At 36.9% G+C, this 17,638-nt stretch overlaps 1 long non-coding RNA gene across 1 annotated transcript in view; it reads right to left on the minus strand.

The window, feature by feature from the left end:
• Positions 1-329: 329 nt before the first annotated feature.
• The window catches only part of LOC106498173 (uncharacterized), a 133,490-nt gene continuing 116,181 nt past the window's right edge, over positions 330-17,638 (minus strand). The window contains exons 3-4 of the long non-coding RNA XR_010884162.1: positions 1,363-1,493; positions 330-851 (exon numbers count right to left, since the gene is read on the minus strand). This is a non-coding gene — a long non-coding RNA (uncharacterized lncRNA). The remainder of the gene's footprint in view (positions 852-1,362; positions 1,494-17,638) is intronic.

The raw sequence follows: 17,638 nt of genomic DNA on the forward strand, positions 1-17,638 counted from the left end.
ATAATGCAGCATGAAAGCAGACAGTTTTCACAGCTAGGCTCTCCCTTGGTGATTTTCAAATATAGCAATGACCTACGTTCTGGCTGCATGCTTTGAATGTACTATAGAATTACTTGTGTTTGGAAAAGCAGGTAATGAAAGACCCTTGATCATCTGCATAGTCAAAATCTCATTCACGCTATTAAAACACATTATTAATCTATCTAAATGGTAATCTTCTATGGTATCTCACACAAAGTTAAAATACACTTTGCCCAGAAAAAGACATTTTATTTTTGTGTACAGGCATATATTTTTTATTATGTATATTTTATTTTTGCATACAAGTTTTGAGAATACTACAGACAAAAAAATACATATTTGTAACATAAGTGAACTTTTAAAGTAATCTTGATGACCTTTAACAATTGTTTCTGTTGCAACTACAAAAGATTTACTTTTTAATGAACATGCAATCATCTATTGCATGAAAATATCAAATTTAAACCAAACAGCACCAAATTTTCATTCTATGCTTCTAAAGCAAATATTGAATTACAAACCTAATAGCCTGGGATAGATTCTACAACAGAAATATATGTATAGGTATGAAATCTTAGTATTAGTCAAACTGTGGTCAAGTAAAGACAGAATAAAAATAACAAAAAAAAAATCATAGTCCAGACCATAAAGTAACACAAGGGTTACAGACTAATAGATAGGGTGTGTTTGTGAGTTTTTTCCATTTGTTTGTTTTTAAACAGCTTACTTGTTCAAACAGATATGAAAGCACATAATCCTCAAATAATCCTTGCAAGAAGTTCAGCATCATCTGTTTCAAGAGACTGCCATATAGAGTCAAGTGTGCAACACTGAGAAACAAAGTCAATTAAAAAACTTAGAGGAAGATACAGACTTGTAAACAAAACTTTGATAATATTTTGGAAAGAGTTTTTTAAAAATTATTTTGGACAAATTGGAACATTCAAAATGAAATGTGCTCAGCTGAACCCTCCAGTCTTTTCACTATAAATCCATTTAAAGTAAAAACCCTGAAAATTCAGTATATTCTTGAACAATGTGCCAAAGACAATTTACTTTTTTAAAATGACAAGATTGACATTTCTTTACTTTTAAGTCCTCAAAAAAAAAAAAAAAAAAAAAACTGGTATACAAGAGCAAAGAATTTGATTTAAAAGGGTAGAATGGAAGAAAAAAACTTAATAAATTACATTAAATTAGCAAGTTTGAAGTAAAAGAGTGATCACTGTATGCTTATTTAAATAGTGATCTTAAAAGATTAAAACAAAAATTACTAAGCAAACAAGCTTCAAAATCAGTTATGTATTAATTTGCAAGGGATTCTAAACAATTTTCTCTTACCAGCAGCAAATAGCTAGACCAGTTTTGACTGACGTTGATGGATTCACTGAATGCTGAGTTTCTCTGAAGAGTGATTTCTCTGATACATCCCTCCTCCTTCTGGAAACTTAGCACTGCATGAAGACTTCTTTCTGAAATCATGTTTTATGTTTTCTTAAGCCTGCTTCATGCATATATGCAAATAAAAACTATAAACAGATGAAGCAATGTTTTTGTTCAGACAATTAACTTAATTGTTCATGGAGAAAGCATGGCAACCCTTTCATAGGGCAACTCATTCAGACAGGCACTACATGCTCTGTAAGTGGTGTTTGTGGAAACCCTCTCAGGCCTCCAGTAGTAACGGGTATCCCCAAATTGAAAAGCTTGTGATCTTTGTTAGAGGAATAGATTTATTTTTTTTGTTATGGTCAGTTCCACTCAGAACCAACCATGGGAATCATCCCACAGACCAAAAAGAAAAACTATCTTAGGCTATAATTTAACACACATACTGTATATACCTAAACTTAAGAGGCACCATAAATCCACCAGAAAAAGCTTTTAGGCTTCCAACTCTTACACAACATAAACAAGCGTGACAGCACAGATCCCTGGGGAGAATTCAGTTTGCTATTTTTGAGAAAACACATATAAAGCTTTTTGTCCTTTGACAACCACATGTATTAAGCATTTATTTTCCAAAACACCATCTTTACAACTGTAAAGGAATAAATAGCCCAACCTCCACATAGGACTCCTATATAGCTTTTCATGTTAATTTTGTTGTAGATGCTTCCAACGTCTTTAAGACTAACACAGACATGCTTTTAAACAAGCATTCAGCAAGTTTTGCATATGAAAGTCCAGCAAAAAAAAATGCCTGTGATCAGTAAACAACTGAAACCAATTTCCGAGCACCAGGCATCTGGTGATAAAGTTGAGTATATTACATTTGTTAATGACATCACCTTAAAAACTGAAAGGGTAGCCTGAAACTTTCAGTGTAAAATCAAAAGACAGATGGATAAACCAATTAATAGCTCTAAAAAGCTAGTAGGGATTGGAGTACATTTATACAAACCCTGTACTTCACTGAATTAATGAATATTCTGATTGTCCTCTCTTTTTCCATATGGTAATGCACATGGGGAATACATGGCAGACTGGTTGTACATATCAAGTTATTATTCTAAAATGTCTCAAGTCCTATGAAAGGTGAATAAAACAATTAGGAAGGAGAAAAAGCCCTACTAAAACATGCAGTTACTCAGCAGAAATCTGTGTGCTGCAGTATTGCAACAGTTATGGTTTAGAAAATAATAAAAGCTAGATGTAAATATTTTCATTGATTCATTTCACTGCACTAGGAGTGGGTGTTCAGGTTGTATTCAGTAGACCTAAACAGAGTAATAATTCTTTAATGTAATGAAAATCATGAAATGGTTTTTCATTAATTAGAAATACTCCCTGGCATAAGTTCCTCAGCATTGATCAACAAGCAGGTGCCACCCTTTGATCTGTTTAGGTAGACGCGTTACATTCTGCAGTTCTAACGTACATGACATAACAAAAGCAACTGAAAACATCTGAGCTGGGCAGTCCTTAGGTTTCTAGGATACCTATTGAATCACCCACTGAAGGCACACACTCATCTCTGGAAATTACAGAGGGACTCCATATCTACCTGGCCATATACATCAACTCCCAAAGACTGATTGTGAGAATTTGTAAAAACCACTGGGTAAAGCTACCTAACCCCCTCCTGGATTTTCAGGGAGAAGCAGCCTAAGGAATGCCCACTACAAACCCAGCCAGTCAAGCTGACAAAGTAAAACTGAAAAAAAAAAAGTGTAAGGTGACACTGACACCTATAAAACGTACTTCACAATTCCAATAAGGATCAGTCTATTATGAGCACACGTAGGCCACCAGTACTGGCACTTCACCCAGACACCCTGAAACGCTAGAGAGCAAATCTATGTGAATGAATGCTGCTAGTTACCTCCAAGCAAAACCAGAGCAACTAAGGGCTCCCTGACCTGCCCATCTGAACATGCAGATACATCTGAGGTTTTATAACACACTAGAAATTTCTTTTTTCAGTTGCCCTTCTAGACCAAAACCAGGGAATTTGTTGTTTAAAAGATTTATTGGCCTTTTTGTAAATTGGGCTACAAACTCTGGCAGAAACAAGAAAGATGCACCTACTGCTTCCTGAGTCCCAAATAAACCCAAGTTGACATGCTGGACTGTGTTTCATTAAAAGCTTATGAAGTATCATGCAAAAACCTATTTGTCTTGCATGATTTTCTCCAGCTATAGTCAGTAAAGGGAAATATCTACATCTGTTGCTGGTTTACATGCATGCACAACATTTCATAAAATGAAAACAGATTTGAAATCATTTAGATTCCAACACTAAATCTTCACAAGCAAATTACCTACAAAAAGTACATGTGTGGGTGTATTCCTGCTCCACTGAATCAACAGCTTTAATCAGCCTTGCATACTATTTCTGATTATGGTTCATTACATAAAATCACACTGATAATAGCTCAGTAACTTAACCCTTTCTGAAAAAGGCAAACCTACTCCTTGCACTGGCTTTCCCCAGAGGTGGGCATGCGGGGGGTGAACCCACCAGCACGCACACCTTTGTAAAAGGTTCAACAGCCAACTTGAAGGCATGGGACTAGCCTGGGCCATGAATATAAAGGCTCTGGCTTACTGCTGCACTGACTATGGCTACCTGCCAAATCCTCCTTAACTCAGGTTGCTAGTGAAACCCACAATTCCTTGTGGAGACTCCATGGAAAGACGACCTTGAAGGCTAATGTGTCTTGCCCCCTCCCCTTGCATTTGCACAAACCGAAATGATTCCTGCTCCCCCAGCTGGGGAATCACCTCCTGTTCACAATCTCCAGCCTTGCCAGCATTCTCAGGAGCTTTTAGCAACATGAGCAGCACTTTGAACCCAAATAACTGTTCTTCAGTTGGAAAGGCTACATTTTCTTAGGTTTTTTTACATTACTTTTCTTAGTTTTTATATATGCTTCTATCACTTGGAAACTGGAATATTATCAATATCACATATTATTAAGCAGATTAATATCTCAAAAATACCTGAAAATGCCAGCAATTGCACAGCATTGCAAATAATTTTAGACATGTTTCTGATAGAAGAGCCATGGCATCTGTGCTCCATAATCTGCTTGTTACATTTCCAGCATAAATCAGGTCTCGATTTCACCCTATAAAGACTGAAATGATTTTGTCTCCTCACATTAAGGGAAACTATGCTCGGTGGCACCACAACAGCTGAAAACAATGGATTTGTTTGAGATTGAACACTGCTTTAAACAGTTTCTTTTCTGGTGCCAATCTTTAAAGAAAAAAATGCTTGTCTATGCCAATTGTGACAATTTTAGTAGCTGTAACTAGTATGATATTAGCACTGTTAATTCTTCATCATAAGAGCAAAGTTTTCTGTTGGTTAAGAAAACAGCAATGCAAAGTATATTTTGACAAACATCCTCTAGCAAAACTTACCCCCAAAACATGATCACTTCTGTTCTGAACAGAAGCAAATATGTGTCATATGTAAATCAACATTTTGTGCAAGTACAACCCTGCAGACTTCTGGAATTCTGTTTCTACACAATTTTTAGAATTGTTTTTCATTGCCATTGTTTCATCAGTATGCCACAGGGGGAAGAAAAAAAAACAAAAAACCCCCAAAAACTCAAAAAGGCCTTCACTTCCAAGGGGTGGAATTTTCAGAATTGCCCAGGCTCAATAAAACCAAAGATTTTCAACATACGAAGAACCCAAGCAGATAAGGAAATCGGAGCTTTTAAACATAATTTATCCTGTCATTGAAGGAAATCCTCTTCAATACCTACATAAGTCTCTAGGATTTTACAGAAACATGTCAGTATAACTAAGCTCAAATGTGTATGTGGCTGTGAGGGGGAAATCAGACCCTGTCAGTTCAATTTGGGTTGTAATTCTCACTAAACCTCCTTTAATCCTAAAGCCTGCCCTGAGCACAGCAATGTGATTACAGCAGATGAATCTATTTGGAGTAGGTCAAATGCAACAAAAAGCTGTTACACCTAAGTAACTAGCTAGCAGTATGGCTAGCTCTGCGGATACATTTTTTAATACTTTGTGTTACATCCTAACCATGCAGTCATTTTTTTTTTTCCCCCAAATCCAGTAAGCCAAAAAATTGATTTTTTTAAGTAGCAAGAGGTGGGAGGAATAAAAACAAAAACAAAAAAACAAACAAAAAACTTTTGAGACTGCTTGGTGAGCACTGGTTTCTAGGATCACAGAAATGCTTCAAAGCATTAGCTATTAAAATGCAGAAGTTTTCTTCAATGTAAAGCTTTTATGGCAATTCCTGCTCACCCATACTTCCTGAAATCAATTTACTTTCACCACTAAGTTGACTTCAAAATACCCTTTTAATGTCTATTGCTCAAGTAGCACCTATTCACAGTACTGTCTGTCAAATCACAAGAGGTAAGGATTTTCACATCGTGGCACCCTGCGAATGCATGCAATCCCAATAACAGCAATATATCTAACAGGAGATGATAATGGCTAGTTGGAGGATTTTGCTTATGACAGCAACTGGTCTAATAAAACCCCTTTCTCCCAGAAAACTTTGTCTGTCTATACTCTACTGAATCGAAGGGATGAGCAGGTGCTGAGGTCCACTAGGTCTGCTCTGAACTGCCTGCTGAAGGAGACGGACTCTCTCCTCACAGAATACAGAGGAAGCCGTACAGAAGTTTCCTTCCTAAGCTAACACTAGCTTTCCTGAATAGCACCTTCCACCTGCTGCTCCCAAACAGAGCACTGTTTTGAAAAGCCATATGGGGTAATAAGATCTAAATCAGAAGAGAGAAAAGGTACAAAATTACTTAGACAAAAATTATGAGATGATCTGTATAAGGAGAAAATAAAATACAAAAAGGATGTGCCAGGGGAAGACTACAACATAATAGCTTTCTTTTAAATATAAGAAACATTTATCCACTGTAGCTAATAGTGAAGCTACTACAAAGTTTCCCTGCTAAAACAGAAAGGAAAGCTTTGGATTCTAGGTAAAAAGTATGTTACATACAAAGCTATATCATCCACAGTATCTCTTTTGGAAATAGAAAAATCAGCACCTATCAAGTAGGTAGGAGACGCTACAGAGCTGCATGCTGCTACTATTCCAGAATACTGCATAAGTAAAAAATTTTTTTAAATCAGTGATGCTGAAATGTTATAAATTAAGTGTATGAACAGTGTACTTGGAACAGACTGATCTGGCCATTCTGCAAAACAAAATTGTTTGAAAAACTTTCCATTATCATGATAACTTCCCACTGTTAAAGTCAGTGCATTAACCCCTACTAATTATTTATTTAACTTAAATGGAAAAAAAAAGTCCACAGTTCTAAATATGGAATGAGAAAATATTTTAATTGCAGCTATATGCGGAATGAGAACAAGGAAAGAAAGCTTGGTGAGAGGGGGAAAAAAACGGAAGACACTAAGCTGGATTAAAAAAACACATGGAAAGGATGTTGCATTAGTCCTAATGAATATGAAAGCATAGTCAACAGATCTCCTGCAAATGCTCCTGCAAATGATTGCTGTAATGAGAGATTACCACATCTAGGAACCATGGAAGACTATAACCTTGAAAATATGCAATACACTCAGTTACATGAGGCTAATGTTTTCTGTTTTATTCCATTTCATAGACTAAATGTGACAATTATTGCTCCTTCGAGAATTATGTTTAATTTAACCTGGTTACACATGAAATTTGTGTGAAATACTCATGCTCCTGGTACAGTCAAAACCTTTTTTCAGGAACATAATATTTTCATTCTTCAGTTCTTACTCAGCACTGACAATCCCTGTGTTTTCATTTAAATTATACATCCAAAGTAAATTAAGAGAACCCTATCTGATTCAAGAATGTGAACTTTCCAAGCTTTCAAATGGATCACCATTTCTTAGGCTCAAATGGTGTCATCGTCTCAAATTCTGACTCTGAAAAGAAATGCAGCTTTTTAAATGGTACGGCCACTGTCAGGATATTTTGAACATCTATCGATACTGCAGGTCAAACTTGAGTATGTTTAAATACAAATTGACATTTTCAACCTAATGAAGCAATTTAATGCACACGCATTTGAAAAGCGTCCTCAGCTGCCCTGTCAATACCATGTATATTATTTGCAGCATAAAGTATGCAGGAACTAAGCATCTTCCAGCCAATTAACCTACTAGTAGCAAAATATCCTTAGCAAAAAGGCCTGTGGTAACAGTGTTTCAGCAGCTTTCACAAGAGACTGCCACAATATACACTTTATCTACATAGAAACATTAAGGTCTACATACAATAACTTACCTTACAGGCATATAAATGAATGCAATATTATCTAAATAGTTACTGAGAAAAACAAACAGTTAAAAAACCTCACACAAGCTAGCTAACTACAGTTTTAGAGTTTGGGGTTTATATTTTGCTTTTCCCTATACCATTTCATAATCTATTGCACAATTTAAACAGCGAAGGAATGTGAGTACCTAAAAAGAAGATTAGCTTCATTTTTCAAATCTAGCATGAAAAGCCAAGTTCCCAAATAAAAAAAGGCAGGTTTCTGCTTTTTTTTTTTTTTTTTTTTAATTGAAAGTTATATGCTGAAACAATTCAGCAACTGAAGTGGATGTAGTTGACCTACCGCAAAAATACCTTTTATCATCATTCCTATATAGGAACAAGCTATGCCCAAAGAACTATATCCATATTTGTGAAAAGCATAGAATCAGTGGGTGAGGAATTACTATATTTTTTTTTCAGTTGCTAATAATATATAACGGTATAATAATCTGATGAGTAGCCTAAACAGATGCTGACTGATACTGAGAGGAAGTGACAAAGGTCAAGTGCTATATTTCTAGGATATGGATAAAATATTATTTTAGACCCAAAGCCTCCCTCTCCTGCAGAGAAGCTGTACTAGCACATAATTCCTGCAGCTAATGATCAATAGTTAATCAGCAGAGGAGAAAATAAGCAGAGGGAAGCCTTTAGGACACAGAGAAATACCACATATCCACATATCTTGAAATAGTTATGCATAATGAAACATGCTTGCATTAAACAAAAGGCAGAGGGACAACACTTAAATTAAAAAAACTCTGCATAATCTAGAGGGGTAAATAATTTAAAACTGTTATCCATATCACTATTCAAACCAGAACATAAGTAAGCAGACAGTACATATCTTCAATATTTTGTAGTTACAAATCAATTCACATACAGCGTGGAAACTTCTTCAGAAGACTCATCTGCCCTCTTAGAAATTTTGAGAAATTGTTTTAAATCCCTCCCCCCCCCCCCCCCCAAATACTCCTGTGCTTGCAAGTTGAAGGGTGATGACCACAAAACTGAGGAACACCACAAAAATGCAGAGTTTCTACAAGTGGCTTTGAAAGCCTTGATTTGGGGTAAGAAAAGGAAAAGAGATAAAGACTCTTTTTTTTTCTCTTCTGTTTATATTTAGAACTGCCTTGTGACTTGGCGATCTTTTTCAACAACCTTAGTTATCACATATTCCCAAGAAACAGGAATGTCTTTTTGAAAGCAGATCATCATGCAAAGAGTCTAGGAATTAATGGGTTAAGAAGTCCAAATCAAATTTTAGACTCATAAGCACTTGGCTTTAAAGTGAACTGCTTTGTTTTCAACCCATAGTCACACTACTCTTCACAATAAAAAAAAAAAAAAAAACTTTACTGGCAGAATTTGAATGAATACAATTTATATTCCAACTTTTTAAACCCTTAAAATATAAATGGGGGGACTGGATGAAGACAACAGGTCTTCTATTGTTAAAAAAGTTTTAAGTTAATTTTTACCATGACAAAGATGAATTTCAAGTCAAACAAAATTTCCATCTGAAATAACCACTTCGTACACAACCAAACAGTATAGACTGCTATGTGTACAACATTAGACTCCATCTGATACAGATTCTGCCAAAACAAAATGCGGTAGATACATATGAAATTCTTTAAGCAGATCAAAAAGTGTTAATCACTAGAAAGCTGATGTGATGAGCAGGCTATGTTTTTGGCCAGAGAACACACTACTATGGTATGCAGCAAGCCACACATTGCTTCTCTGATGAACTCATTAGCTAAAACAAAACTAGGCTTCTTAGCAGTATGGCTTTCTCTTTAAGTTAAATGTCCTTTCTGCATTTCTTTTCACTTTATGAACGGGAAGTAAAGGCAGCACATTCAACCATTAATACAAGACTAAACATCTAGTGCACACTGATTAGCAGGTTTATCTTTTGACTAAGAAACAAGCATGCAGGTATATTTCAATGCATTTACACAAATTTATTTTCAAGTTTTCCCATTACCTCAAAATACTGTACTTCTCTTTTCCCAAAATAGAAGGCCAAAGTTAATCTCTACAGCCACAAAATATTTTATGGAGTTAGCCCTAACCCTCAGTAGAAGGAATGGGGGGCTAATCACGGCCTGGAAATGCAATTAGCATACACCAGTGTGCACGGAGCATTAATAAAATAAGAATACCTTTGGGGTTTATTCAATTCTAGTAAAAGACAGAAAGTTTAGTCAGTGGCTCTGAGGAACTGCATAGCTACTGGTATTCTTTAGCATGCTCTTTCTCCAGTAAGAAGAAATGCACAGCAGAATACATCAAAGCTTTCTGCATAGACCAGAACCTACTCTGATTCATTTATGAAGTCAAAAATGACAACAGGAACACAACAACTATGTGGTTGACCAAAAATGGAGGAATTAATGCCAAGTGTAACCTCCTCCTCCATTATGTACAAGATGAACGTTTTTTATTTCACTAAAGACATTGGGATACACTAGCAATAGATTATTAGGATTTAGGAATTTTTTTTTGTTGGTCTTAAAACAAACAAACAAGAAAAACCCCAAAACAAACAAAAAACCCTATAAAATGGCCTGCAAGATTAACCCACCACCACCACACACACACCCTGATATGCCCAGGAACCTCAGAGTAAACTAGATGAAGAAATCCCAAGAATGACAAATCTGTCTCCAGCTGTGAAATCAGGTATTTTTACATATCACAATAGATAAGCACGCACTGTGAATATTAGTATCAACATGTGATTACTTACATTTGATAAACTTGACAAGATTCAAAACAACTTGTAACTTGTTACAGAAAAATAATTCCATATGAAAATGTAGATTTTTCAACTTTAATGTGTTACTAGAATTAAAATAAAAATGATAAAAATCGTATTACAACAACTGACATTGCTACTCTTAAATATCATGGCATCTTTATTGTTTGTAGGTTCCATTTTTATTACTTCTGTACTATATTTTTTTCACAGTGTATCCACTATTTAAGTGACAGTAGACAAGAAAGTTCTTAAATAGTGATATTTAAAATAGATTCATGAATAAGCGGATGAGGAATCTGCAGTGGGGGGAGGGAAGGAAGAGCCACACTTAAAATGAAGAGCAGCATGAAACCAAAATATTTCTGCAAAAGGTAGAGAAAAACAGGATTTGCTCTGGGTTAGTAATCAAGAGGAAAATTTACCACAGAGATTCAAGAGATTCAAACAAGTCCCACGCACACTTGAAACCCTATTCAAAGAACTCAGGTAATGCACAACCCTGGTGCTGGCCATCCAATTAATACCCGCGTTTTCATCACACTAATAAATTTATCAGCCACATTTGTATCTGATAGCCATAGCTCTGACAGCCAGATAGAAAGAGAGATGCATTAATATAATCCTTACTTACAGATTGTTCCAAATTAAATTGTTTCTCTCTCTCTTTTTCTTTTTTTTTAAACAAACTGTAAACTTACAGGACTGCATGTTTTGCAAGGTCATGGAGCTGGACTGCTCAGCAAGCCAACTATTTAGCAAACATTTATGGTGCTGCAACAGCTGCTTTTTAGTTATACAAGTTGAGACAGTTCTGATCTGCAGGAGAGCATTAATTCCAGTTAGCTCCGATTCCATTGCCAAGAAGAGCTGGATCATCACATAGTCGCCTACAGCAAGAAGATTTCTTAACTTCATTTCTGATAAGAGTTCCCCTACTGGAACTTAGTGGGGTTGTTTGTTTTTTGAGTGTTTTGTCTTATGTTGCTATAAACTTTCTCAGCGTCCACATGTATCAATATATTTCTGTGCAACAATCCTCTTGGAGGAGGTAGGATTAATGGAATTGGTAAGGTTCAAGTCTCCTGTCAAATATAATTGGCCACAGAGTATCCACAAAAGTAGTAGTAGTTTGGATAACCTGCAGGACTACAAATAGTTATATGCAAATTAAGGAGCTGGAATTAATGTGAGGCCCATATTCTGCTTTGTAAGATCTCCCCCTGCCATCTGTTTTTTCTTAGAGTCAGTGATTTTTTTTTTAATTGACTCTAATAATAAATCAAAAAATACTTAATGAGTTTCTATGCAACAGTTTTATTTTTTTTAAATTTGGAAAGCTGTAGACTTCAACTTTTAAAATAATGGAAGTAAACTCCTCAAACACCATTGGTTCAATAAAGTGAAATGAACTGAAAAGAAGACGGATGAAGAAAGCAGCTATGAAAGTAAGAAGAGAACCTACAGGGATGGAAAGAAACTAAGCTGCCACCTCATTCCCTACCGGCCTGTCTTGCATGACCGACTGGTGCTGAGATCAACAGACCCAACATACCTGCGCAGTCCCCGTGCCCTCCCCTTCCCGCTGCGGCCACTCAGGGTAGATAAGGACTAGATTCTACTTAGCTGCCTCCTGGTGAATGTTTGAACCTTCCTCCTCCACTTAACCACCAGTTTTCACCAAAATTTACAGTATCTTGAGAACTTTACTCCTCTGTCCAAACTGATAAAAACTGGCAGCTAGTTACCACCCAAAATGTTGGGGGCTTTTTTCTTTTGGGGTGAGGGTAAAGAAAAAGATTGATGGGTAGGCAGGTCCGATCACATTACTCCCTCACTTCCTTAGGAAACTCAGGCTAGAAGTAGATCCCTACCAAATATCCCCTGAAAAGTGAACTGGAAAACAGGGGAAAGGATTTACATAGTACAAATTCATGTATGCTGACAAAGAACAAAACAATTGTGTCAAAAAACACAATCTAGCAAGGCCAAAAGGAAGACTATGAAATCTTTTCAAGACAGAACTGTTTTTCACACATCTTTAGAATGTAAAGCCACTGGTTGCCAACTGATAAGAGTGAAGGGGATCCCACCCAACACCTGCTTCAGCAATTCGGTTTAATAGCAGTCCTTTGCTAGCTTTGACAATTATTCCCACGCTCCCCTGTGAGAGACTAATGGCTTGCTAAAAATAAAATGGAGATTAGCACTTACAGGGAACTGCCTGAGACCACGCTATTTGACAGAAGTTGATATTAATCAACCTTGCGGTGTGCTGATGTCCAGATTTTACTTCAAAAGGATTTCCTTTTATATGTAGGGAGTTGGAAGTCTAACTAAAATGGTAAGATACGATTTTTTTTTTGGTGTGTGTTTCATTATTTTAGGTGTCTAAGCATATAACAGTGATAATTATGCTTTATGTAGTGGAATAATTCAGTACCAACATCAAGTCTTCTCTGTTCAGCAATGGCTAAAAGCTGAAGTAGTCAAGAGACACAAGATGACAAAACAGAAGACAAAACAAATGCCAACAATTCATGACATTTTCATCACTATGTGAACCTCACCTTTAGCATCCAGACAAAGACTTGTCAAGATGTTTGGGGGGGGGGGGGGAGATGGGGAAGAGTGAAATACCTTTCTAAAATGTTCTGAAGATAATATAGTTGTCAAAAATATCAATTGGTATCTTGTATGTAGGATACAGATGAGTAAGACGGAGCATTAGTCTTCCAAGGGAAGCATTACTGTTTTTGTATCAAAGTTGAACAGTCTTTAAATAACTGTAGCAGACCATAAAAGCAATCAATATACAAGAGAAACTACTTTTAAAAACAATGCAGTTAATTATTTCTGAAAAGAAATTTCAGAAAGAAAAAGTCTAACTTTAAGATGACACTATTTTATATAGGTTTTCTAAGGCTCTGCCTTATGTTAAATTCTAACAAAAGGAAACACACAGAGAAAACTTATCTTTTCTCAACTACAGAGGAAAAAAATGGTCCCATGTGATGGGTCAGATGCTTTATACAAACACATGACCTTGAATTTGTTTTATGGAGGCAAGCCAAATGAACTCTATGCTTCCCATCTGCACGATAGATGAACTATGTTACACAGAAGAAACGCTTCACATGACAGTTATTCTTAAAAGACTGCGCCTGTCATACAAAATTATTACTGTCCTACCTGGTCAAGTGGGTTAAGATTAAAACTTAAGTTTATCTTTTCTTAAAAAGAAAAGGAGACCATCATGGATATCCACTGAGACACTTGACACAATTAGCAATGAATACATCTAACTGTGCATCTAGCATACAACAAACTGTTGGTGTCCTTGTTGGAACATGAGAGCAGACAGAAAATTTGAGGAAAATGCTAGAGATTTCACAGAAGGGCAATTTGTCAGGGGGGTGAAAGGGGCAAGAGACCTGCAGGTGTTTTAGAAGCCTGTTATCATTGGAAGGAGAGGAGAACACAAAAAGCTGTAGGTTGGGGATGGGCAGAGACCGCCTACTGTAGAAGAAAGTACGAAGTGCTGGGGGTTCAAAAGACAGTAAGAAAGATTTATAATTTGCCTTACTAAAAATAGAAATGTTACTACTTATCTCAGTGCAGCTGGGATTCTGTTGTATTACACTGATAATGCTATAAAACAGGAAGTTTCCTCAGAAGAAAAAATAATTCATTTCAAAACCATGTGAGAGTTCAGGATTTTTCACAAGCACTTTCTAGGCAAGAAATTCATACTGAATATAACACTGAATTGTGTTTGAAAATTCATTATTATTCTGCTTTCCACACATCTCCATCAAAAGTTTTAGACAGTAAATATAAAGAAATATTGAAATACTGTAGAAATGTTCTTGACTACTACAGACTTGCCTTTGAGCAGCTAAAACTAAGATGACTGCACTCCGAAACATGCTGCAAATTGATCTTCAGCTCCCAGAGAGCACTGCCCTGCTACTGCACCAAACAGGGAGCCAGCTGCACACAGGGATGGCAGAGCCCTCTGCAGCAGAGCATGTCACAGTCAGGGGCAAAGGGAGCACGAAACCCCGTCGCCCAGCTATCCCAGTGGGTGTCAGAAGCGTGGTTCACAGGACTTCAAGCCTAAGAGGCGATCAGCTGCTGCTTCTGTTACTCAGGCTCACTTCTGCCATCCATTTACCTCCAACAGGGGAGGTGTAGGCTAAATGAGGGGTAGTTCAGCATTTCACAGTCCTTCCCCTACCAGCCGTGAAGTGTGATGCACAACATGAGATTGAAGAAACTTTCCTTATGGTATCATATCTTTATTTGATTTAATAATTGTTGCTTGGGGGGGGGGGGAATCAGTAAGTTAAAACACAGAGGAAAACTATCATTTTTCACATCACATTTTGTCTAGTGCCTTTTATTTAATCTGATAGCTAGCAAATACTACTTTTAGATCTCTCTACTAAAGATAAATATAAAATGGAAAACTGTTCAAAAATAATAAGAAACAAAATAATGAATATTTATCATTAATACATCATGGAAAGAGGATCTTCCCCTAGGGACAAGCCTCAAATGAAAGATGAAGGTATCACACAAGAAATATATTTAACCTCTGCAGGTTTTTAATCCCACAGAAACTCTATTAGGTTATTTATTTGTACCTCAGCATTTACACTTAGGCAAACACAACCAAATGATCTGCACTAGTATCATATTAATGCCTCTTGGCAGTGAGCCGTTTATTGATTAAAAATCATTGTGGATGCTACAGTTGAACGTATAAACCACAGATTACACACAATTCCCGTACAAATTATATGCAACCGAAGTGGCAGAATAATCAAGTTTTAAAGGCAAGTTCTACATTTCAAGATTTTCCTTTTTAAATCCATTCTATTAAAAGCACAGTAAAAAAATATGGAATCTACAGAACAGGAAAACCCAAGGTGCATGGCCTGTAAGGCCAATATTCATATCTCTATAAAAAGAAATCCTCTATAGAATAACTGTGTAATCCCTTATAAGACAAACTACATTTTAGGTGACAGGAAGAAGTAATTCAAGTCCAAGCTGATGAACTTTGCTCCTATTACCACAGAAATTTCTTTCCAGAATTGGGGGGGGGGGGGGGGGGGAAATATTACTAGCTTGTTAGCAATGAATGGCTCCCACACATTTATTTAGCACACATGAAAAATAATTTGTTGTTTCTAAAGCTTGTACTGATTCCAGCCAATCTGCCTCTGCCTTATGCAAATACCGATATCATGTGCATCCTGGCACCAAGAGCATGTGTGTCCTACCTTACAACAGTCAAAAGCAGTATCCCCCAGCAGTGGATGAGGATCAAGTCAGGGATCACTTGAGAGAACTTGTCTATTACAAGTTCAAGGGCCCTGACGAGATGCATCCACAGGTGCTGAGCCAACTGACCAGTGTCCTTGCAAGGCTGTTATCTATCATCTTTGAAAGGTTGTGTAGATCATGGGAGGTCCCAGTCAACCGGAGAACAGTAAATGTTGCACTCATCCTCCAAAAGGGCCAAAAGGTCAACCCAGGTAACTACAGGCTGGGCAGCTTCACTGCTCCCTGGGAAAATCATGAAGCAAGGCATCCTGGAATGCATTTCTGGACATGTGAAGGAGAAGGCCATTAGGAACAGCCAGCATGAATTTGCCAAGGGTAAATCATGCCTGACTGAGCTGATCGCCTTCTGTGGTATGACTGGGTTTGTGAATAAGAAGCACGCATCGATGTCTTTTCTCTCAACTTCAGCATGGCTTTCAACATGGTCTCTTGCAGTCTCTTTCAAAGCTAAGGTGTTATGGTCTAGATGGATGGGCATGAGTAAATAACTGGGGGGATGACCAGGTCTAGCGTGGGACCCATCCTGTTTAACAGCTTCATCAATAATCTGGAGAAAGCAGGGTGCACACTTGTCAAGTTTGCAAATGACATCAAATGAGGGGGGAATCTAGTTGATACACTCAAGGGTGATCCAGACAGACCTAGACCTCATCTCATAGCTGACCCTGCCTTGAGCAGGAGGGTTGGACTAGAGACCTCCTGAGATACCTTCCAACCAGAACTTTTCTGTGATTATAGGCTGACTGGTAGTCAACATTGAACACCATGGGAAATACGACAGACACACACACAGTAATTACTTCTAATACTTTTACCATGCAAGTGATTTGTGCAGACTCTTAGCACCTGAAAAGCTTATGTAAGATGTGACATACATTCAGCTATGGGTTATATTCTGAAATGAAATTCATAGCAAAATTAAAAAGAAAATTTATCATCAATAGCTAAGAATCTGATTAAAAAGTTAAGTTTGAACTTGAATTCATCATTGCTTCTAGCAGCCATGTTGCAACTGTATAGGTTAGGTATATATGGCACCATCACAGATTATATTAAATAATTTAAGACATCTCAATACCTTGAGATGAAAACAGAATCATTCTAGTTAGTGGAACATGAAATAAACCAAAATGCTGACAGACCCAAAAGAATTTAAGAGCAAGCATAAAGATAAATTCACCTTGATCTATTGCTAACATTTCCTCCAGACTGAGTTTTTCCTGTATTGTTTTTATCTTAAAAACCATAATGGGAACAGAACAGGTAGCTTCCTATACCAGAGATTCCAAATCTCAAACCACCAAATCATCTTTTCTGTCTCCCCCTCTGCCATCCAGATTACAGGCATATTCCCTACAGTTTCACACCACGTCATTGGGGTCTGTTAGAGGAACACCTATGTAGAAAGATAGTACACCACACAAACAGCAGAGGCAATAGATACTATACCTAGTAGCACTCGCAGGAAAGCCAGTAAGTAGGCTCAGAGGATAAGATTTTCCCCTCCTCTTCCCAAACTGATTATCCATTTATAGATGGGGTTGAATCTTCTTTCAATCAAGAAAAAAAATATAAAATAAAACAGGCTACAACTTAAATTCACCTTCTAAAACTGAACAGTAACAAAATATGATGTTTTGAGCAAAGCATGCTTGTTTAAAAGTCTGAAAAAATATCCCAAAATGAAAACAAAAAAATCCACATTAGAGTTAACCCTC

The sequence above is a fragment of the Apteryx mantelli genome, chromosome 4, assembly GCF_036417845.1.
Source record: "Apteryx mantelli isolate bAptMan1 chromosome 4, bAptMan1.hap1, whole genome shotgun sequence".
NCBI lineage: Eukaryota > Metazoa > Chordata > Aves > Apterygiformes > Apterygidae > Apteryx > Apteryx mantelli.